The sequence below is a fragment of the Suncus etruscus genome, chromosome 6 (assembly GCF_024139225.1).
Source record: "Suncus etruscus isolate mSunEtr1 chromosome 6, mSunEtr1.pri.cur, whole genome shotgun sequence".
NCBI classification, from domain to species: Eukaryota; Metazoa; Chordata; class Mammalia; order Eulipotyphla; family Soricidae; genus Suncus; species Suncus etruscus.
This window is the reverse complement of record NC_064853.1, coordinates 127212662-127237537: the sequence shown is the minus strand read 5'-3', so window position 1 is coordinate 127237537 and position 24876 is coordinate 127212662. Positions and strand designations below refer to the sequence as shown.

The 24876-nt window shown below is 35.6% G+C and overlaps 1 non-coding gene across 1 annotated transcript; it reads left to right on the top strand.

Annotated features, from left to right (window-relative positions):
- The first annotated feature begins 452 nt into the window (after positions 1 to 452).
- Positions 453 to 529, top strand: LOC126012664 (small nucleolar RNA U2-19). Its single transcript, XR_007497093.1, has one exon. It is a non-coding gene; the product is annotated as a small nucleolar RNA U2-19 (small nucleolar RNA).
- The last annotated feature ends 24347 nt before the right edge of the window (positions 530 to 24876 follow it).

Below are 24876 nucleotides of genomic sequence, written 5' to 3'. Positions count from 1 at the left end.
CAGGGATACTATGCAATTCACAACCCATGCAATTTTTCTTTAATTGTCCCTAACTTTTATTTAGAAATCCATTAATGAGAAAATAAAGCTCAAATAGCCCTCTGCTACTTCTCAAACCATGACACTCCAGAAAAGTTGGAATCCACTCTTTTTCCTGCTTTACCTGCATTTACCCAATTGAGTCTGGTTGGGCAAGTGATTTGGTGAGTTTAAGGATATTCCCTTAATCCAGTCTAATTCATTTTCTTAAAGTTGTGGAGGGGATTTTATTAGAACTCTTGGTGGTAATGTTTGTTGGTATGTTTTCTGTTATTTGGAGCTAAGGAGACAGTTTGTCTGAGGACAAAGCCCAGAGATGGGAACAATATATCTGCATTGATTTACTGATGCTGATTGGGTACAGCTACCTGCAAAGCTAGAATATTTCAGTATTTCATTTTGTTCTCTGAGTGAATCAGTGAGGGAAATAGCAAAATTGAGCATCAGAAGATCTTCCAGTCTGCCTTATCTGTAATCTTTAATCCTGATGTTAGGCAGCACCAGTGTTAGTGGTAGCATGAGACGCAATGGATAGATGACTAAGGACTCAGTGGTAGGCTAGTCAGGTCTGTGAAGGATGATTGTGTGTGTCTCAATGAGATGGGGGGAATAGAAGTTGATCAATTTTTAGCAATGATAAAAAGATTTTACAAATGATTTTTGTATTGCTATGGAAGTTCCTCTGCTCAAAGAAGAGGTAGACCTACAAGATGAGGGAGGCAATGATACTCAGGAAGTCAGCATCATCCTGTGATCTAAGGAAACAGAATCCACATCCTCACATATTTATTGCCAGAGTGAAACAGCGCTGCAGCAGGCTCTGTTCCTTCCCCTCAAAGTTCCCACCAGGATTTAGTTCAACTTGTCCACATACAATAAACCCTTCCCAACTCCTCCTTGAACAATTTTCCTCTCTCCCTCTTCCACTTATTTTCTGTTTCCACGAAAATGAAACTCACACTTTCAGATCCTTGCCTCTGGGTCTAAATATGTTAGTGTACTTATGTGAGTGTAAGCAAATGCAGTGGAGATGTTTGAGGTTAAACAACACAATTATTTCAAGAAGAGCATGAGAATAATTTGGTTGGAGAGATGCTCAGAAACTGGTCCCCATGCACCCAAGCAGGCAAAATATCCACTTAAAAGAGCTATAGAAAAAGGCCTCCAGATCATCAACCGCCCACAGCTTGTCAGCAAATTATTTTACAATTCAGAGTCAACACAACTGCTACTTTCTACCTACCCAACAAACTTTGTTTCAACATTTTGTGTGCTTCCTTCCTTCGGCAGTCAGGTCTCCGCAGGTAATGAGCAGATGCTCATATTGACCAAGGCAGCTTGAATTCTGCAAAGTCATCCAATAATAATAACCTCTGTATAGTGAGACATTTTTCTGGGAAAGAGTAGAAGACAAGTTCCTAAGAGCTTAGTCAAGTTTGCCTATCGAAGATTTGAAAACTGTCTAAAGCCTCAGCCTGAAGTAATAGCCTGTGAACCATAACTTGATCCCAGAAACTAGTTCTACTAGTAATTATCTACTCTAGAGATAAACAAAGAGCAAAACCTGAGAAATTTCCATCCTAGAAAATTAGAATGAAAATCCCAGAAGGGTTAAAAAGAAAGAAATTCAGAGATATCATCTATGGGTTTTAAGAAAAATAAAAGACATTTTTACAATAATTTCCAGAGACAAAAGAGAGGAGGGCTGGAAGGTCCAGCTCACGACATGAGGCTCACCACAAAGAGTGATGAGTGCAGTTAGAGAACTAGGAATGTCATAGGAATGTTGCACTGGTGTGGGGGTATTCTTTACATGAATGAAACCCAGCTACAATCATATTTGTAATCAAGGTGTTTAAATAAAGATATTAATTAAAAAAAAGAAATCCAGAGATATATCTGCTTGAAATCAGAAATGTTGAATACCAATGCTTAGGAACAGTGGTTTAGACCCTAGATGGGAAACATATTCCATGTGATAATAGAGGCAACAGGCAGAGGGGAAAAATTAGACTAAAATTTAATAAAAATCATAGTAATATGGTTAGAAAAGTGCTAAAGCCTGTAGGATCTACGTGCAAAATTACTGCACCCAAGCAAAGTGCCTGTGGCCTTTCACCATTATTTTTATATCACTCCTCTGTGATTTGCCCATAGAATAAAATGGATGTTACTGGTTAAAAAAAACCCTAGTAGTAAAATTTTGTCAATTCTTGCACTGACATTTCAGGATTTTAATTTCAAAACAAAGGTACCATAGCTGCTCTTATCTATCTATCTATCTATCTATCTATCTATCTATCTATCTATCTATCTATCTATCATCTATAGATATATATATAAATGATAGATAATATATATATAGCTATATAGATTGTTCAGACAATATATATATATAACAATATATAACTAAATATGTGTGTGTATATATATAGTACTAAGATCTTGAACAGCCACCAAAATTTGCAATCCTACTATGTTCTTCTCTTCTCATTTTTAAAAATTGTTTTATTTTACTCTGCTTCCCAAGTTGGTACACTGATTTTGAAACTCAATTTCAAATATTTTTAGAGAAACTTCAGAAAGCAAGGTGGGAATGACCTGGGTAGTTGTATTGAACATGCTGTATATGGTGCTGAGGTTCCTGTCACACTGCACCACCACAACTGACCCCTGCAACTGTTAAGAAGATACATAATTATTCTTGAGCTATGAATGGCACACCTGTGTCCTGAAAGAAGAGACGGGGAAACCCTTAGGTCCAGAGTTTCTATGACCAATGGGTCGACCCTGGGCTGATGGCAGGCAAGGTTCCAAGCTGAAGCCCTGCTCCTTATTGAGACTGCATTGAAAAAACAGTGTGGGGCTAATAGATTGGCAGGATCAGCCTCATTCCATAGCATGCCGTGTGTAAACGCATGATAAAAAAGATGAAAGAACTCCAATCTCACTTGGAAATAAATACACAGAGGAATATAGTTCCCTCTATTCAGAGAGGCTCCGTGGCTCTGTTGGAAAGTAAAAGGTAACAATTTCACTTTCTTCAGTTACTGTCACAACATAGTGATTAACTCAATGTCGTGTGGTTATGGGTGAATACACAAACAGATAATTGTTAACCAAAACCAACTTCTTTAAAGGTAAGAACAAAATACTGCATTGAAGCACAGGTGAGGAAATAGCTTAACTTGAAGATAAATTATGGGACAATCACAGACTATTATAAATTAGTTCTTCTTTCTAGGGTATGAGGCATAAAGCCTCATGGGGGGCCTAATGCAATTTCTCAGAGCTGAATTTATATTCTTTCAGATCAGGCAATTTGTACTCTGGAATGTGCTGTATCTCTTATTCAAAAGAGACTGGAATTTCCCCATTTTAGAAATGGAGAAAATACACAACAGAAAGCACTCTTCCAAGACAAGTATCTATCAAGAAATAATTCAAAATATAATTCTCCATTCAACTCCTGTGCCAGGTACTATAAATGTGAAGACTTAGGAGATTTTTAACACAGATGTTAGGTGGGAAATGGATATATTGTTTGGAGAATGACCAAGTTATCTGGGAAAAACAAGATAACATCTGGATTAATTCAGGAAATGATGAAAACTAACATTTATCCTTACTATTTACAGAGGAAACTTTAGTTTCTATATACATGTTTCAGGTATACAGTTATAATGGATTTCTGGGTATGTATTATAGTTCCTTTGAATGCTTCAGGTATAAAAAAAGAAATCACAATTCACTGGTGCACATTGGCATCAACATAATAAATGAAGTTGCCTTACCCTGAGAGAACTGTGCTAGGTTCAGTGCATGTGTCCTCTTTATCCACTACCTAAGTTCTTTTTAAGACTCTTCCTTTAAGTCTTGAGAACCCTGAGCTCTAGGTACAAACCATTTGAAAATGATCTCTCCCTTCTTTAGAGGCCTCTGGTATTCTAAAGAATGTCAAAATGGTTTGCCAAGCCAGACCTTGAGGGTACATGTCCCAAAAGGGTAGTGCCTGATGTGGGACTAACTGTTTACAGGATTGATCCCCGTGGTTAGTTCCATTGGCAAAGCTTTGTCTTTACCTCTCTCACCTGTGTGGATTTGTGCTTGATGTTATCCAAGGCTGACTCTGGCAGCTGTAATCCTATACTTTGTTTAGTGTATCTGTGCATATTTGGTGTGTCCATAGAATGTAATTAGTTTTGGATCTTCTTATGCTGCAGTCTTTAACCTTTTCTAAAATAATATTATTAAACAATAATGAATACCATAATATTAGTAGTAGTAGTATATCAGCATTGTATTATGTAATAACATCATCAAAATATGCAAGCATTCCTTGGGAGGATAACATCTCACCTATGAAATGCTGTTTTCCATTTGGTTTCACACTGTTCAAGAATATGAACTATAAGAACCCAATTATATCAGAAGAGAGCCATCAGTTAAATTTTTCATATTAACTTGCAAAGATGTATTTTGGAAATATATTCACACATTTTCATTGCTTTAAAGACTCATTTCATTTGTTTTTTAACTTTCTCTTTGTTGAGGTGAGGAAGATTTTAAGCTATGCTTAGGGATCCACAACTGTTTTGTTTTTAATTTTAGACCACACCTCACAGTGTTCAGGGATTACTCCTGGCTCTGCACTCAGGAATTACTTCTCATGGTGCTTGGAAAAAAATATAGGATTTTGGGAATCCAACTTGTTTTGGCCATGTGCAAGGAAAGTGCCCTACCTGCTGTACTATCATAGTAGTCTTGGGTCCATTATGTTTTGTCTTTAATAATTATAATGATGCTTGGAGATGTTCTTTATCAGATTCTATCCTGGCTTTCTGTCTTTTACGTGAAATCTTCCCTTCTTTCATCACAACTTTTTGGGGGTAGTGGTGGTGGAGATGAGGGAATTTGAGCTACTTGTGGTTCAGAGCTGGGGGTCAGCTATATATAAGTACCTTTACACTTGCACTACATCTCTGGCTCATGAATCTATTTTTCTATATTTCTTGTCAGAATAGCATTCTTAGTTTTTATTATTTTAATGGAAAATACCTGGTATCTTCTTTGAGCATATTGGAAGGAATGTACTGACCATCAGTAAAAGCCATGAGCTATCTATGAGTTGGGATATAATGAATAGCATTTATAGTTGAGCTCTAAAGCATTTTTCTTTATTCCTATTTTATTCTCTCATAATCTAGCTCTGAATTCTCATTGTTGACCCCATTAAATAAAGATGATTATGGTATTTAAAATTATGTCAGTTAAGTTTCACTTTTGGGGACACACCCTGCAGTGTTCAGGGCACCATGTAGTCAGGAATAGAACCTATATTGGTTTTAACCCTTGGGATAAATTCTAGAATACTACAACATCAAGTCTTACTTTTGAACCTATCTGATCTAAAATAATCAATTAAGAGTTTGTGTGTGTGAGTGTTTGTATATGTGTTTCAATTTTCTTGTCATCGTCTCTATGGTTTTACAGGATTAACTCATGTGGCTAGATCTTCCCAATGACCTTCCAATGATATCAGCATGTAGCCAGACACAGAAACTAAGCTGATGTTTCAGATATAGGGTCTGTAGGTTAGTTCAAAATTAGGAACATGGAGGGAAGAATAATTAATTTTGAAAGGGCATGCTGTGGTCCAAGCACTGTCTAGTAGGATGACTCTTCTAGAGCCTTCTAGAAATTTCTTGAAACCTGTTACCAAGCCACTTTCTTCCATAGATCTGGACATCCTTCTTAGCCTATAGTTACTGTTGCTTGCAACCAAAGACCCCCAGCTTTCTAGATACAGATGCTTTATCGTTGGAAGGTTTGCTAGAGTGATAATGCATCCAGATGAGAAGCTATTGGATCTAAGTACTATGATTGAAAAATGGTGGAATCAAATTTAGAAAAAACTAATAATGGTATTTTATAGCTTTAAATATGTTTCAAGAAAACAAACACGAAACCCACTAAGAGCCTACTGAAAACAAGTAGGGTAAATCCTTGGCTGTAGAGTGCTTCAACTCAGATTGCTTAGCACCCAGGTGAGAATCAGCTTAGAAATGATAGGATAAGCACTACACTAATGTGATTCTGAATGAGCAATTTTCATATTAATGGCTTTCTCAGTGTATTAATGAAAATACAATTTACCACTATAATGGGGACATCACTTAAATTAGATCAAAATAGCTGACATGAACAGGGCTGTTAATAAAGCAGAACTATTACACATACTAATAATTCTCCTATTGTATTAACAATGTTCTTTTATCTCCAAACTTGTAGCCTATTGAGGGAGTGTCATTTTATTGACAGCAGATAATGTCACTTACTGTAGAAAGCCACTTACATCAGATGGACTTTGCAGAGATCTGCCAGCTAAAGCATCTATACCCTGGTACCACTGTCCTCTGGTATGGATTGCAAACTATTGGAGAAAAAGAAAACACTACAAGAAAGAAGCTGGTTTATATATTGGAGCTTTTATTTTTCTTCCTTAACTAAGGTGCTACCTGTGAGTAGATTGAACATTGGAGATGTATCTTATAGGTCTGGAGACAGGAATTTGGACTGTACAACATGTAGCCATGTTAGCTCTTTTGGAGAGTTGTGAGGAAAGGATTTGTTCTGACTCCATCCATTCATGAGACAACTTTTCTCATGTCCTCTCTCCCTGTCTGTGAGCTTACCTTCCCAGGAGGACTAGGTCCTATCACAAGATTCTCTACACATTAACCTGGTGTGTCTTCACTGCCACAAAATGACCCTGTACCTCAGAATGGCATGAGGCAGAGGGACAAGGAGTTTATTGGGTTATCCCCAGAGGAAATTTGAAAAGGCAAACACAGTTTAGTCTTAATTATCTGGGTCTTTTATTGACACAATATTTATGAAATATTTTTAAATTTTGGTAGTAGACTGTTATAAAGTGAAGTTATTTATCTTTATTTACAGGATTCTGATTTATATTGCATGTAAATACCTCCCCAAGTACCTCTGCACCTGAAAAAATAGAGCTCTAGTGATAAAGTATTTAGTTTCTACTCACCCTAGAGCAACAGATAATGAATAGTGTGCAGCCAAGAGAGTGCCAACATGATCTGTACATGCAGAAAAGAAAGAAATTTTAAAAGGAGGTAGCATCAGTTTGTTCCTTGGGATTTATTTGGGAGTGGAGTGGTAGGAAAAGAAATGGAGGAGTTTGATGTGAAAAGTATGTGCTTTCGCACTGGACTTTATCAATGGTCTGGAATGTATCTTACTGGGTTCCATTAGAAACAAGAACATTAACCTCCCTATAATATTAATTAGGAATAAAACAAAGAGTTGGCCAGATACAGATCCAGTCTAAGCTTTCAAACAAGACACTTTGACATAACAGGAAGTAATTTATGTTAACTTGGCCATCACACATTCATTAATCCAATTAAACAGATAAAATGGGCAGTTAGTATATTCCTGATATTGTTCTCGGTGACTGGCAGAAGTCCATATAAGTGCAGACAGTAGACTATTTTAAATACACGCTAGTGTTTCTTCATACTGGTAGACTAAAAGGAATTACGGCAGCGCAGTTTCATTTTAAACATGTTCCCAATAAAATACTCAGTTTGAGAGAACTTTATGAGACCTAATTGCTATTGAGCTAAAGAGAACATATGCCAAAAATTCACATCTCAAATACTTGATCCCATTTTACTCTAATAAACCTAAAAGTATCTGAAAGAACTCACTATTTTCATGTTTAATATTTTCAATCTTGCAAACAGAAGCAAAGTAATGCAATTTTTGCTTCAGATTAAGTGTTTAAATAGCCATCTTTTCCCAGCATCCTTCACCTATAGCCATGAAAAATAAAATTAATAACCAAGTCTTTAAAATAATTTGTTTTCACTCCTTTCCCTCTAATGATTTATCAGCCTTAAAAAAGTTTTAAACATTATTTCTTTCACTTCTATTTCTTTTTAGTTTACACAAACTTCAGACATTACCAAATAATAATGACAAATAATTCTGAGATAAAGAAAGGAATTGTGAATCTTAGATGATTTGCAGAGTGAAAAATTAAAACACAAATTTTACAAGTGCAATTTTTGGGTTGTTTTAAGTTGTATTTATATAAATCAGTAAGATATTCTTAGAAATGCAATAAATTTGGGAAACAATTATCATTAATATAAATGGAAAATGAGTGGGTTTTAATTTTTGTTCAAAGGAAAGATCTGATTAGTGACTGGACTCAGTAATATGTAACAACTTATATATAAAAATTATAATTTACAAAACTACATGCATACTGTTTAATTATAAAATGATATAATTAAACAGCATCCTCAAAGCCTGTGCTTGAATATACTGCATGCATATTTGCATAGTAATGAATCCACAAAACAAAGTATAAGGAATTAGGTGAAAACTAAAATATGAAATAAAATATTGCCAGCAAGAAACATGTAACAGCATCCCATTAAATTAAAATGGAAAGTCTCCTTTGAAACTCATTTCATATGTATTTTTGTACTTAAAAAATAGTATTGGGGGAAATATTTTCCAATCTCAGGGTGTGACAAATTGTATTTTATTAAACATTTTATTCCTGACTAGAATTACAATCAATAAATGTCTTCAATGGTTATTTTTTCCTTTAATAAGTCCCTTTCATAAAACATCTTCACATGAAAAACCAAAGAAGAACATTGATCAAATTTACATATCTATGCTAAGAATTGCCTTTTCTTTATACATCATTTACTCTTCATCTCTTTGTAAGATAAAATATACTCTTCAATTCCAAATGAGAAAGTGAGCACAAGATTAACTTTCTCAAAGTCACCCACTTAAAGTGCAGGAGAGAGGCTTAAACATGGTGGCCTCATTTTCAAACTGGTCTTGCAAACTTATCAGAGTAGGTTGTCCTAAAATCGTAATTGCATCCTGTCTCTACTGTTATGGTATATGATAAAGTTTTCAGTTGAAAACATTAATGAACTCACAAGTTTTGAAGCCTACCATTTTGAAGGATACCAATGTTCAAAAATTTCTTTAAGAGACACGATTGTTTATGTAGACACCCAAGGACACTTTGTACAATCTTGTGATTTCCCTGCAATAAATGGGACATCATTAGAACATTTCCTTTGTACCTAGACACCATTCATACCCTCAAGCATTTTAAAAATATACATAAACGAAATGGAGTAGCAATCAGAGTAGTTAGATTACATGACTTCTGGTCATGTTGGCAGTTCAATATCATCTGTCCATTCCTTTAACAAATATTTATTAACCGAGGTGATGGCATTTTTCTCCCTCACTACTTCTTATAGTAGTGAAAAGGTAGGCAGAGTTTTCTATTTGCACAGAACTTAGCATTAAGGAGTAGACAGCTGACAAACAGAATAAATAGGTTTGCAATACAGTGTGAGTAAGTGCTTTGAAGAGAAAGAATGGGTGAGATGTATGGACACAACACTGTAATATGAAACTAGGTGAATTCATCATACTGCATTGTCTTAATACAAAATGGCTTTAATAGTTTCAATTTATGTTGTTTCTATATGGAAGAAGTGCGGGAATGGCTTAACAGAAACCTGAACTCACAGACTCTAATTCTAAGTTGTTGGCAGGATTTCAGCCTCATCTAAAGGCTTAACAAGGGAATCATTAAGAATTCCTGGGGCTGGAGTAATAGCACAGTGGCAGGTTGCTTGTCTTGCATGCAGTCCACCCAGGACGGACAGTGGTGTGAATCTCGGTATCCCAAATAGTCGCCATGCCTGACAGAAGCAATTTCTGAGAGAAGAGCCATAAGTAACCCCTGAGTGCTGCGGGTGTCACTCAAAAACAAACAAAAAAAAATTAATTACATCTGACCATAACTTCTTAAAACTAGTTGGAGGGGTGTGGATAGTGAGAGAGATCCATGGGTTGGAATTATAATGCGTTGCTGAACACCATATGACATCTTGAGCACAGAGCCAAAAGCACCATCTGTTCACTGTTTGATGTGACCCCAAATGAAAAAACTAGTCATAGGCAAAGACAATCCCCTGCTTAGAATCTGACTTTGGACAAGAGTTGGCCTTTGAAAAATCTTACCCACACACAAGGGAAGAAGTTAAGTGTGATGGTAATAACAGCAGTCAAGATCTGAATACAACTCAAATATATATCAACAAATATGTGGATAAAGAAACAGTGGTACATAGGCACAATGGAATACTCTGTTTCTCTGAGAAAAGATGGGATTTCAGTTTGCTACCATTTGGATGGAAATTGGAAGGTGTCATGCTATGTGAGTTAGAAAGTAAGAGAGATGGATGATCTTGCGCCTACATGGATCCTAAAAGAAGGAAGATATTAGATAATTCCTGATGTCAACAAACCCATACATGATCAAAAAAACTGGAAACTGAGGAGGCTGGGGAAGAGATGTGGAAGTTGCTGGGGCTTATAATGGTGGAGGGATTATTTTAGCAGCTCTTCCAGAATAAAATAACTTCAAGTGTATTAAACTCTAAAAGCCTATCACATACATCCTGTGTGAGCTTAATTGTAATGCAATTAAATTAATATTTTGGGGTGGAGAAAAAATTGAAAAATTAAACAGATATTAGAGCCTCAAAGTGTCATTAGGGTTGGCTGGGAAGACTTCTGAAAAATTACAACGGTAGGAACAGTGGGGTAAAGGGTTTGCCAAAGGCTGAAGAGAGACATCATAGCAGTATTTGACATATGCACTTCTAGGTATTCAAACAATCAGAGGTCAAGTCTCTCAGTGATAATAGAATAGATAGAAGGGAGCTATTCTGCAGTCATAGCAAAGGACTTTTGGAATGATGTTTGCTTTTGTTGCAGGAGACATAGCTTCTGAGCACATAGAATCAACCAATTCATCCTTCCCTCTTAGAGCTACTATTTGGACTGTTAATAGACAATAACGGGGAATTGGGTATGGATGAGAGCAGGGAGTTATTGAAAGGTTGTTCCCCTATTTCTGAAATGACCAGCACAGAAGTGAATAGGGAATAATTGTTACTACTGATAATTTTGAAATTGAAACAACAGGGGCCGGAGAGATAGCATGGAGGTAGCGCATTTGTTGCATGTAGAAGGATGGTGGTTCGAATCCCGGCACCCCATATAGTTCCCTGAGCCTGCTAGGGGCGATTTCTGAGCATCGAGTCAAGAGTAACCCCTGAGCACTGCCAGGTGTGAACCAAAAACCAAAAAAAAAAAAAAAGAAATTGAATACAACAGGATTTCATATTTGAATAAATATAGATTAGGAGAAGAAATATAATATGAAAATGTCTGCATAATACACTAATTTTTTAATTTGCCTCATAATTTCTAAAACACATTTTAATACATCTGTAAACAGGCCAGCATTGTGTGTTGTGAACTTTGAATACCTAGCCAAATTACCATCTGCTTTAGTTCCACTATATTGTGTCAGGCAAGAAATTTTTTTCCTGTGGGAAATTTATCTTTATCCTTTATATATTTAGTCTTTCACATTGGTATGGAATTACAGGTGTTTGTTTTAGACTGGAACAATATTGCTAGGCTAGCATATTCAACATCTTATGCTTTGTAATACAGTTCTGCAATATTGCTCTTATTTTCAATCTTAGCTTTGGGGAAAGGCCTTTAGTTTTATTCTGGCGTCCCTTGGACCCAACCTCAATATTTTTTTCTCCTATTGGTATTAGTTGGTAATATTTTCATTTTTCTAATATTTTTATTTAAACACCTTGGTTACAAACATGATTGTGGTTGGGGTTCAGTCATATAAGATGACACCCCCATCACCAGTGTAACATTCCCATCACCAATGTCCCAAATATCCCTCCTCCTCTCCCCGCACCCACCTGTACTCTAGGCAGGATTTCTATTTCCCTCATATATTCTCATTGTTAGGATAGTTCGCAATGTAGTTATTTCTCTAACTAAACACATAACTCTTTGTGGTGAGATTCATGAGGTGGGCAGTAACATCCCAACCCTCCTCTCTTTTGTCTCTGAAAATTGTTGAGTGACCCAACCTCAATATTTTGTTCCTTGAACACATTCTTGTTTTGGGAGCATTGCAATATGCTTCAAAATTATCTTATTTATCCCTTGCCTTTGTTCAAAAATTAGTTTTTGATCTAAGAAATTATACTTTTTTTGGGGGGGGGACAGTATTAAAAATGCAGATTCTCCTACACCAGAAAGTATGGTTTACTTAGTAGAGCTAAGTTTGATCCCCTGAATTCCATATTGTTCCCTGAGCCAGCTAAGAATAATCCCTGAATACAGAATCAAGAGTAAGCTCTGAGCATTATTATGTGTTTCTCAAAACCAAAATAATATCATATAAATTTGTATACATGTCTGCATACAACTGTCTTCACATTCATTTGAATGATTATTAGAGTTCTCTACCTTGCCTTGGTAGTTCTCCCGAGTCAGGCTGATGCTGGATCTGCTGTTATAGATACAGGGCGAACATGGTGCAGGCCAATTGCTACAACTAAGGACATTGTAGAAGTGGAAAAATAAAAAAGGGAAGAAGATACTTCACACCTAGTTTTAACCTCTAACATCAGCTCTATAAGAAGTATCTTGGAAGTAGGTATAATGATGAGTAGAATAAATAAATGTCATGGTAAGTCCTACCAAAAAAAAAAAAAAAAAAGAGAGAGGTAAAATCAAGGAAGCTAAGGAGGAAACAACAGAAAAGTATCTGTGAATGACAATGAAATGATTGTGTGAGAAATTGTAATGTGATTGCCAATTATTTTGTAATTCCCCTCATTATTCAAGGAATATTAAGTAAGAGAAAAATAAAAATAATGGCTAATGTCTGTTAATGCATTTGCTTTGTGCAATTGTTTCCTAAAATAATGTTCAATGTGGAGAGTAAATAACATTATTTCACAAATGAAAACATATAGCCAGGAAGCTGCAGAACTCAATCATCCTCATCCCCTGCAAATGAAGCACAATACCTCAGACACTCGTGGATAAAATAGGATTTGATATTCTGATACACAATCACACAATAGGCCTTGACAAAACTTTCATGCTCTCATGTCAAACTTTGATCTTTTTACATTGGGATCAATGAACGGTCCCTGGGCCATGAATTTATCACTTCAATTTCAAATTGTGATGCCTTAGTTTGATTATTTCAGTTCCTTGCCTAGACCTTCTTGTTGCTTGAATTAAACCTCATTTCAGCCCGCACTGCATGGCTGTAACCACTATCTCCTCTGACAAATTACTGGTCTCCTTTATATCCTACCACTTTAATACAATACTATTTATATTCTTACATGCCTCTCAAACCCAAATAATCTTTTCTAACCTTTTTTTGCAGATGGTATTCCCTCATCTAGATTATTATTCTATTCTTTTCTTATCCTTATCTTTCAAAACTAGAGTCTCTAACCCTGTGTTAGGTTATCTTCTCCCACTCCAAATCCATGTTAGATAGCTTCCCTAAGGACCTGTGATGGTAATCTTTTGGGTAAAGAGATTATTTGTAGAGGTAATTAGTTACATCTGATGAAATTATACTGCTGCAGAGTGCACTGTTCTACAATATGACTGTTGTTTTTATAAAAGGAATGCATGCAGAGAGCACACTGTTTTAAGATTTGATTAGTATATCCAGAAACTGGAGAAATCTCTGGAATAGACACTTCTCTGTTCTCTCTTATTCACTGACACTTAGACTTTACATTTCTGGTCTCAGACAGAAAATCATCTAATAGTGTGTTGGATCTATTCTAAGCACTGAATTGTGAGTACTTTGAATATATTAGGAAGTTAATTAAATACACAGCCCATGAAGTCATATTTTGGGCCATCTTCTACTTCATTACCTTTTTTTAATCCAATGGTAGTATTGCATTCAAAAAGCAAAACACAAATCAAAGACATTATTCAATGAGTTGGCTCTCAGGCTTGCATATAGGAGACCTGGGCTCAATCCCAAACACTACATATGTTTCCCTGAGCACCAAGACAGAAGTAGTTTCCCCCCAAAATATGTAGATAGGGTTCAACTCCCTGTTTGGGTGCCATTATGTTGCAGAATCAGCCCCTGAAAAAAAAGCCCCAACCTTCCACAGACTCTTGCTTTTATACATTATAATCAGGTACCACCATAGGGTAGGAGTAGAATCAGGTACCACCCTATGGTGGGAGCAGAATGCTAGGTCACACCCTAGGCTAGGGCACAATCACCAATCAGGGTAGGATCAGTAACATAATAATCCCATGGAAATGTTTACATACACAACAATTATAAGCCAACCAAAACCACAAAAAATATTGGAGTTTACTGCATGCTATACACTATGCTAAGCATTCAATATATTTTAATTGCCTTTTTTGTTTGTTTGTTTGTTTTGGATCCATACGATGTTTAGGTGTTACTGCTGGCTAGGCTTGGGAGACTGGACTTAGATCAGTCATGTGCAAGGCAAATACCCTACCTGCTACTTTATTATTTTATAGAGCTAATTTCTACTTACAAGCTTAGTTATGATAAAATATCTTTATCTTAAATTAAGTGATGACTGTTTTCACAGTCAGAAGAGGAAATATCCAAAACTCAATGACCATACTTTTTTATGCATAAATTGCCAATTTTTAAAAATCATGCCACAAATGACATAAATCTACTTACATAAATTTTGGAGTACTTGATACATTTATCAAAACCTCTAGCACCATTGAAAATAGAAACTACAGTGCTTCTCATGAGCCATATAATTCTACAATGATTCAAATCAAGCATGTTTCTTAAAACAATTCTAGTGGCATAAGTTCCATAATTCTAATTCTATTTTACATAGCTTTGGTCTTCCACACATCTGGTCTCATGCCAGACAAACATGTGGTTTCAACTATGATTAAATTGTGGGTTTGACTACTGAGTTTGAGTATCTTATATATTCTATCTCCTTGTGGACATATTTCAGAAAATGGTCAGTATACCATTTTTTGTTTGTTTTTTTTTTTTGGGGGGGGGAAGGTCACACCTGAAAGTGCTCAGGGGCTACTCTTGGCTCTGAGCTCAGAAGTTGCTCCTGGCAAGGTCAGGGGACCATATGAGATGCTAGTACTTGAAACCATTGTCAGTCCTGGATCAGCTGTGTGCAAGGCAAATGCCCTACTACTGAGCTATCTCTCTGGGCCCAGTATACCATGTTTTAATAGTTTTCTTTTCAAGTTGTAAAAGGGGCAATATACCATGTCTTAATCATTTTCTTCTCAAGCTGTAAAGATATAACACCTCCTGTCTTTTTTTCATGGAGATAGTGGCTGATACTTTTCCTGTTGCTTCTAGAATTGGGATAATTTGCTCAGTACAAATAGCATTATTTTCATTTTAGTATCTTTCACTCAAGAAGAAGTATTTGTTTTGCAATACCATATAATCTGTATTTATGATTGGTAGCAGCTGCAGAAGTGTTATCAGGAGAATCCTTTAAAACACAAGAAAATGTCTCCTCTCAAATAGATCTCATGAAAGTAAGAAATCTTAGTTTTTCTTGCTATCACCAGTTGAGATGAGGAAAAATACCATGCATATTTTAGGAAGAAATTATAATTATGAAGATTGATATTAGTGCTTAGGGACTACACCCAGTTCTTTGCTCAGAGATTATTACTGGAGGGCCTGGGGCTCAAACGCCATGTGACTATCTCCATTGCCCTATGAATTCAGATACTTAAACAATAAATGGAAAAGTATAAACAGATGCACATATCTAAAATATAATGTATACATAGTCATTTTTCTCAATTATGAAAATGTGCAGCCTAAAAAGCTCTAAGTATTATCAGTATTACAGAAACTTAAGGTGTAATTCTTTCATTCAACTTTTCCTCCAGAAAAAATTTTAATTACTCTAAATGTGAATCCCATGTACTTTCCCCATTTCATTTTTAAACCAACAGGAAATATACTTCCTACTGTTGTTATGAAATCTCCACAATTAATTACTGAAGATAGTTGGATTATTATTTTTCTTGCTTATCTCTAATCTATGGGGACTATACAGCGTTTGCATGAAGCCCTGTAGGGTGAGCTCACTTCCAACACAGTCAATTATGTAAGTCTATCAACAGCTATTTTACTATGGGAACAATGGAGACAGAAGCCTCCGACTCTGTGATGAATGTAGATTAGAGAGAGGTCACCCTGACATCCATAATTAGTTTTAGAATGTTAAATTAATAGGTAGAATGCCCCTAAGGCAACCATACATTAAGCAGAAGCTTCTGGAACTGGAGACAGCCCCTGTCTGCTGCTGTCAGCACTGACATGGCTCAATGCACTGCTTGTGTGCTGGCATAAGGTATTATGGCAAAGCTAAATGGCTGTAAAAACAAAATTTGCATAAGAGGATGGTCATACTACATAGCTTTCCCTTCCGAAACATTTGTGCTGCTAAATTATGCAAATTCTTCATGGAGGTTGGCTCCAAAATTTGGGGGGAGAGGAGTGCTTTAGAGAATTAAATAGATGTTGAAACAATGGTTTGGAAAGAAATCAATGATAGCCTTCTGCAAATAAATGCCCTTATCTTAATATTCTAGTATTAAAGGTGTAAACATTTTAATATATCTTTTTAAAATCTACCTGAACATAGGCAAAATATTATGAAAGAAGTCACATACAAACAAGGTAGGCAGGTAGGTACAATTTAAGCTTCTGGAAAATAATCAGTAATTTATTTTCATATCATTTAACATATTATTGCTGTTATTGTTTAAATAATTTTTATTGAAGTTAGTGTTATATTTTCTATACTTCATAGAGAATTTTGAATTAGATTAGAATTTTGAAATTTGAAAGCAAATTTGAAAGGAAATTTGAAGCAATGTGATTTATGGTGTACATTACAGGACAATTTCATGTCAACTTGTAACTTTTCTGTTCATATCAGTATTCACTATGTGACCAGCATGTGAGCAGGTGACCTGGTAAGCAAACTAAGATGCAAGCAGTATTGTCATTCCATACATTAACTAATACACACCTATTGGCAAAAGACAGTATAGAACCCATTTAGGAGAGATTGAAGACTGCAGAATTATAAACCACTTATTTGGGGGTCACATCAGTGTGACTCTGGGAACCAGGTGGTATAGGGATATAACTTCTGCATACAAAGCTCAGCTCAATAAGTTATCTTTCTGGCCTATGAACTAAAGCCTGCTTCTATAGGTTTAATAGGATTTATTTTCTGCTTTCAGAAAGTCAGGGGATCATATCTAGTGTTGGGGATCAAACTAGAGTTGACCATAGTCATAACCCTTGTACTACCTCTTCTTTAGCTCCCATGGCCAAAATATAAAGTTTTTCATGGCAATAGTTCATTTCAAGATTTTATTATAATCTGAAACTACTTAGTGGAGCCTTATACAGAGCAGTATTAGGATTTCTGAAGCAGCAGAAATTTCTATAAAAGCAGCAGGGTTATGTTTGTATAATGTAGATTGCTTCAAGGCATAAATTTTAGCATACCCACATGAGTCAGTGATTTAGACCAATACAGTCAGTTCCAGGCAATTAAGAAAAAATTTTTCAAAAGTAATTGTTTTTCAGAGATAATGACAGTAAAATAATATGTCACAGAGTAATCCTATGTTGTTAGATATTACCAAGGTAAAATTATTTATTTATTTATTTTTAAATCAGTCAAATAAATTTTTAATTTCAGTAACATTTAAGATAATTTATTTGGACCTTCTTTTGCAATTAATGTCATATTATTACATCTTTATAAATATTAGACTTAAAATTATTTATTTTATAATAGTTATTTTATAGAAATTATATATAATAAAAAACCAGGGTCTTTCTTAAAAGTCAAGAGTTCATATAATAGCAGCTGCTTATCCTGTTGCAGCATTTTATCTTTAATCCATGATTTCCACTACTCCATATTTGATTCTTTCATAATGTATATCTATAAAATCATTAATCAGACTAGTTTAGTATTTAAAGTCTTTTCTTGTTGACACAGTTTAGTGACTGGCTCCTCATGCCAGTTTTTCTGATTAACCAAATTGGAGTGATTTCTAGTGAGCCAGTATATTCGAGTTGAATTTTCATTTCCATCTTAACTCATAGAGACAAGAGGATTTATGATCATATTTAAGTGAATAGGTAATTAAATAGAAGTATTTTAATACTTGAATTTTTTCTTGTATTCCTAACTAACTACATATAAAAATCAGAAATCAGTATATATATGTGTGTGTATATATACTTATACATAGAGAAAAGAAAATATCTCACTCAGATGCAGCAGGGCAGGAGGAAATTAGGGAAAGTGGTGGCAGAATACATACACTGGTGAATGGTGTTGTGCATTGTATAACTGAAATTCAATCATGCATACTTTGCAACTGTAAAAAAATACTCCTGACTGTATTGTGAACAACCTGTATTATGGTCTTTAAATAAAGCAATTAATATTTTAAAAAAATCAGAAATCATATTGCTTCTATAGAGAGAAGTGACAAAAAAGGCATATTAAATCTTACTATGCATGAGATGACACATGGTTTTCAGCCCTGCATCTAAAAATAATTTTTTTTGTGACAAAGACACAGCTCATCTGATTTTTCTTGTTTAGCAAATTTCTGAGCTTCAAATTTCAGAAGCTCAAATTGGAGCTTCTGGCCTCAAAAAATATTCGACCATACCAACAGCTCCCAGTTGAGTTCAGAGAAGCATTTGGGGTGCTGAGGATTGAGTCACAGACCAATCACATATAAGCATGAGACTTAACTGTATATTATCTCTCTATCCCCTGAGCATACTTTTTAAACTGAGTCCTGAAATAACTAGATCCAGGTTATATTTTGATATTGGTATTAGATTTTATCAGAGAGAGGCAGTAGTATCGATTTTAACTTGCAGAGGACATAATTATATCTTAGCATTAGTTCAAGAGATAATATTGACCATTTAAGTTAAAGAGAATCTGGAGTAGTCACAAAAGTATTATATGTTTGACATAATTATATGACATAATGTCATTTGCACAAAATAAATGAAATCAACAAATTTCATGTTCTTAATGGTGGTACCTAGCCAATTAGTTTAGGATGTCACCATGGCTTATTTTTGGGATTCCCATGCTCATGCATTGTTAGTTGGACAGACAAAAGTGGCAATTCAGTGTCCATGGACAAAATGAAACTTAACATTATCAGTACAAGACACGTCTCACCTAGTAACCAGCGAAGAATGTCAGCATCAAACATGCTTTCCTGATGTTCTCACTGCTGGTAAAAACAGGGTTTATTCTCAAATGCACCCAAGAATGTGGAACAGCAGGCATTAGAAATGTGGTCCTGTGGTTGTTCAAATAAAATGGTTTGAAGGCTGGAGCAATACTACAGTGGACAGAGCTCTTGCCTTGTATGCAATGCTGTTGACATGAGTTTAATCCCCAATATCACATATAATTCCCTGAGAGTTCCAGGAGTAAGACCTGAGCACTGCTGGGTGGCCCCAAAACAAAATAATTTTGATATTATCTTTTCTTTATCTTATTTCATGGAATCAAGAATATTTAGGAGCAAAGATAGGACTCAAAAGATTTTCCAAGAGACAGGTGAGAATTTTTCAAGAATTGTTTGAAAGTCATCATGAGTGTAGATGAGGCCTGAACTCAGTTGGACAGAAACAAGTAAGATTTTAACTAAGTTTACAATTTGTACTAGGCAGTCAGTTTTATGGGCCTGGGAGCAGCTATAGTTCAGATGCCTTGCTTATCTAATGAAGGTTTAATGACAGTGTCTATTCAGGAAGCAAACCCAAAAGCACACAGCAGGTGCTACTGCAGTTTCCCATGTTAACACCTCATGGTGGTGTGGTGCTATGGTACTGCGGTGAAGATAATGTATTTCTTTTTTATAGACACAGTAAATAGAAAGGGATTAAGGCTGGGGAACTCAAGTCTTTGGTGTTCAGCTATCACTCACTCCTCTGGCACAGCTTGATACTCATCACTCTGAACAAACTCTGTCCTTATTTTTTTCTCAAGCCAGGAATCTTCAGCCACAGGACTTTGTTTAAGTTCTACAATTATGAAAACATATACTCTGCATAGAAAATACAGCATGGAACAGATTTTTTAAATGATGGCACTCTCCTCTGCCTCTCCATCTAATTCAGATATGCCTTCCAACTCAGAATGACTTACCAGAGAAAATGCACTAAAATAATGTTAGCTACATTTAATTTTCTTTTCTTGATTAGCACAAATTTAGTTTTTATGATATGCTCAGAAAACAATGAATACTATTAATATTGTTTGTAGAATAAGAGACCCACAACAATCACTCATGACCTCTTTTGGAAAGTCTTTTCTTCCTCCATTAGAAATCATCAGCATTTGCCAATATCTAGGAAGTTTAACATTATTTACAATGTGCAGCTGTGTCTTTTATTTCTAAATTCAGCAAAAGTCATGGTCTTCAAGTTCAAACTACAATGAAACATTCTTATGACCACTAATAAAATGTTCTTATTATTCAGTAGGAAGTAGTCCCATTGAGGGATTGATCACATTTTATATTTTATAGTTTCAAGAAACTAATGGAAACACTCACAGAACTGTTTTCTCTCTCTAAAAATCTAGATGTTGCTAAAATTCTCATCAAACACAGTAGGCTAATGACAGGTACAAGGAAATGGCAGACATTTTAATGATTCAAATTATAATTGGTAATTAGCTCCCAAATTATTCCTGTCTTTTGCAGTTGGAAAGAAGACACTTTTTACAGTTATGTAATTACTAGAAGAAATATTCATATAGAACATAATTCAAAGTAACTGAAAATGCATATTTGCTTAGATCTCATAAAATGTATACAAAAGGCACGTTAAGAGAAGAGCTGAAATTTCCTTTGCATTTATAAATAGAACCCTTAAATAATTTGGGCATCAACCACTATTATGATAAATGATTAGTTTTATCTACAACTCCATAGAAGAAACATTTCTTTCTTTCCTTCATGATTACAGCGACTGTACATAATTTTATTTTAGTCACGATGTTAGGCTAATCAAAACTTGCAATATAATCTAGGGAGTTCTAGGGAATTAATTAGGTACTGCTCCTTCCTACTCTGCTAATCTTTTCTATGTTTTTAGCTTAGGGAAAATGAGCCCATCATTGACTGATAAATCAAGGAGATTCTCTTTGCTTTATGCAAGGACTTTAGGAAAAAGGGAGTCATGGTTCCTAAATCTTCCAGCCCCACCCAAATATAAGCCTTCAATGCTGACCTTGAAATAGAAAGTGCTGTATTCTGTGTGTTGACATCAAATGTCGGCATACCCCAGTTAGTAGCTTGGATTTAGTATGTTTTGTTTATTTTACCATGCATGGAGAGAGCAGGCATTAAAGCTATATAGAAGAGGTACCATCAATCCCCAGTTTCTTTCTTTCTTTCTTTCTTTTTTTGCTTTGCTTTTGTGATACACACACCTGACAGTTCTTATGACTTACTCCTGGCCGTGCTCATCAGACTATAGAGATTCAACACAGATCAGCCATATGACAGGCAATCACCTACTATTGATCCTGCCCAAGCCCACTTTCTTCAAATATGGGCTGTGTAACCCACATGGTGGATTGTCATATCACTTTTAAAAAGTTGTTTTAAAACCAGTTTCCCTTAGATGCATGAACAAATTTGCATGACTTATTTTATTTTATTTTTTAGTTTTTGGGCCGCACCCAGTGATGCTCCAGTGGTCCTCAAACTATGGCCCACTGGCCACATATTGTATTTGTATCTGTTTTGTTTCTTCATTGCAAAATAAGATATATGCAGTGTGCATAAGAATTCTTTCATAAGTTTTGTTTTTACTATAGTCAGACCCTCCAATGGGCTGAGGGACAGTGAACTGGCCCTCTGTTTAAAAAGTTTGAGGACCCCTGCTAGGGTTATTCCTGGCTCTGTGCTCAGAAATTGCATTTGGCTTGGAGGACCATATGGAACACCGGGATCTAGCCCAGGTCTGTCCTGGGTCAGCCATGTACATGGCAAATGCTCTACTGCTGTACTATTGTTCTGGCTTACCCAATATCCATAAAAAATTTTTTCAGGAATAGAGGGGCTTGAATGGAGAAACAATTAAAAGCAATTAGGAGCCACGCCATTGCCAGCTGCAATCCATGAGTAGGGAGTTCATCAGTCTGTTGACTTCTAGAAAAGGATGTAATCCAGCCTACCTTTCAGCTGCAAACCCAGGTCATTAGCTTCTTGCCCAGAGGTGTGGTGTGTTAGTTAAATATGGAAATTAACCTGTTTACTCACAACTGCTCTGAAATAGCCTATTAACTAAGACAGGGCTCTCCCTAAGCCAAGGACATTGGCCAGACACCCCTAACAATGGCCCAAATTCTTTTCTGGTGAGCAGTCTCTCACTGACTTACTTGGGATCTCTTTTATATATATATATATATTTATCTGGAGAATATTGGTTTCTGGAGACTGTAACAAAGTGCAGTCAGTTTTAGTAAATTAAAATGATTTGGGGGTTGGGCTGGTGCAATACTAATAGTAGGCAATAGTAGCAGGGCATCAGGACGAACCTTGGTTTGACTCCTGGCATCCCATGTAGTTCCCAGAGCCAGGAGTGATTTCTGAGTGCATAGTAGCCAGGAGTAACCTCTGAGAGTCACAGGGTGTGGCCCAAAAATCAAAATAAATAAACAAAATAAAATGATTTTTGCAAACATTTTAGAGAAAAGTTTGATTTAAAAGTAAGTGAAAATAGGTATCTTATTTAATAAAAATGAACTGAATAGCTCCATGAACTATCCTAAAATGGGAAAGTGAACTTTCTTCAGTGGCCCTCCTATTTTACTCTTGTAAATATAGCACTGTTTTCAATCACTTATAAACCCAGCATGACATAGATATATTTTGTAATTTAGGTTAAATAAGAGGCATGTAACCCTGAGATGGATTTTTTACAAAAATAAGGAAATTATTTTACTTATATTTTTAAGCAAAATAAATTGGTTCAAGTTTATGTGACAAATGAGGTGAATAGCAGGTTGATCATTAGAATCAATTGTATATAATCTTATTTCTGGAATTTTCCAAACCATCTTTTTATAGTCATTACGGAGAGGTCTGGATAGAACCCGCAAACACTCAGATAACAATAATTGTCATTCAAAATTTATTTTCAAATTGTACCATCTCAGATCAGGTTTTAAGAAAATGTTTCTCCCATCCATTTGTTTCTATTATCACTTCCATTCCTGGCAATCTATGTTAAATTGAACAAAGATACTGGAACATAGACAAGTTCATGGCACCCTCCCTCAAATTTGTAGTTTCTTAAGCTGATTTTCCTAAAAGATACAATAAAATGGTTTCTTTTGTCCCCTTTTGAAATTGGGAGTAAGTCAGTGGTTAAACTCAGAAATGAGCTCTCTCATCTAGTCGTAAAACTGATTCATCCCTCTATTGGGTGTGACTCACATCCAAGTCTTTTGTTTGATTCTCCTAGAGTTTGCATTTACCAGAAAAGAAATGAGTTTATACTTCCACAATGAACACAGTTAACCACAATCTGTGGCCAAGTACGTGTTCATATCATCTTTATGGCCCACATAGACCCTGATGCTACAGGCTAAGAGGAATGATTAACCTTTAATGAGCCGTGAGCACTGCAGGACTTTTGGTATTGTGGAAGGGCCACAATTCCCAGACTGGAATGTCCTCCCGGGCTCTTAGCCACAATAGAGTTAATAAGTCTGTTGGGCAAAAGCCTCCTTGACTAAGTCTAGCAATTCTGTTCATGGCAAAAAAGCAAAGTATTCACCCTATCAGCTAGGTCAGTACAGAGAATGTGGAGGTAAGTGGGATTTCTAATCAAGAGATCTCCGTATCTTCTCTACTTAAAGGAAATGCTACATGTTGTAAGCTTATCACTGTTCATTCTTCTTTAAAAGATTTTAACCAGGCAAGTATTAAAGAAACACTCTTAAGAGCAAATAACAGCAATTCATATGCTCACATTCATCACAATAGAACAGGAAAAATAATTGTTTTTCATACTGTTTGATTGTTATAAATTTCAACTATGGATAAAGGATCAGTGAATTGATCTATAGTCATTTTCTAGGATTCATATTCTGAAGTTATACATTCAAGATTGGTTGAGAAATGAGCAAAACAGATATTGCTCACAAAGCACTTATTAATGTTCTGGAAGTTAAGAGAGAAATCTTAGAAATTGTTTGACCTTCATTTTTACCAGAGTAGTTGACAGTCTTTCTAGAAAGAAAGTAGCCTCTAAAACATCTTTTTCTTTGTATTAATCTTTCCATTGGATCTGAACAAACATTTTTATCTGGTGGTACATTAATGTGGCAAACTCTTTGTTTTTAAGGCATTTATCTGAGCAATGGTAATGACATCATGTAGGCTTCTGCAATCACCTATTCAAGTTTCCACATGTGAAAGCAGAGAAAGCCATTTCCTTTTCTTAGTCCAAGTAAAGCTAGCATACACTACCACCAGCTTAGTGCCTTCCTTTTTATTAATTTCATATAAAACCAAATCTCAATTGCAAATCTCAATTACAAATTTCTTTGTAAAACGTGTATGTTACATGATGACATTAAGATAATTGAGGTCTTGCCTGATCGCTATAGCAAGAACTTCCAGTACTATGTTGAAGAGGAGTGGTGAGAGTGGACAGCCTTGTCTTGTACCAGAATTTAGAGGAGAGAAAGGAACTCTTATCCACTGCTGGTGGGAATGCCGCCTAGTACA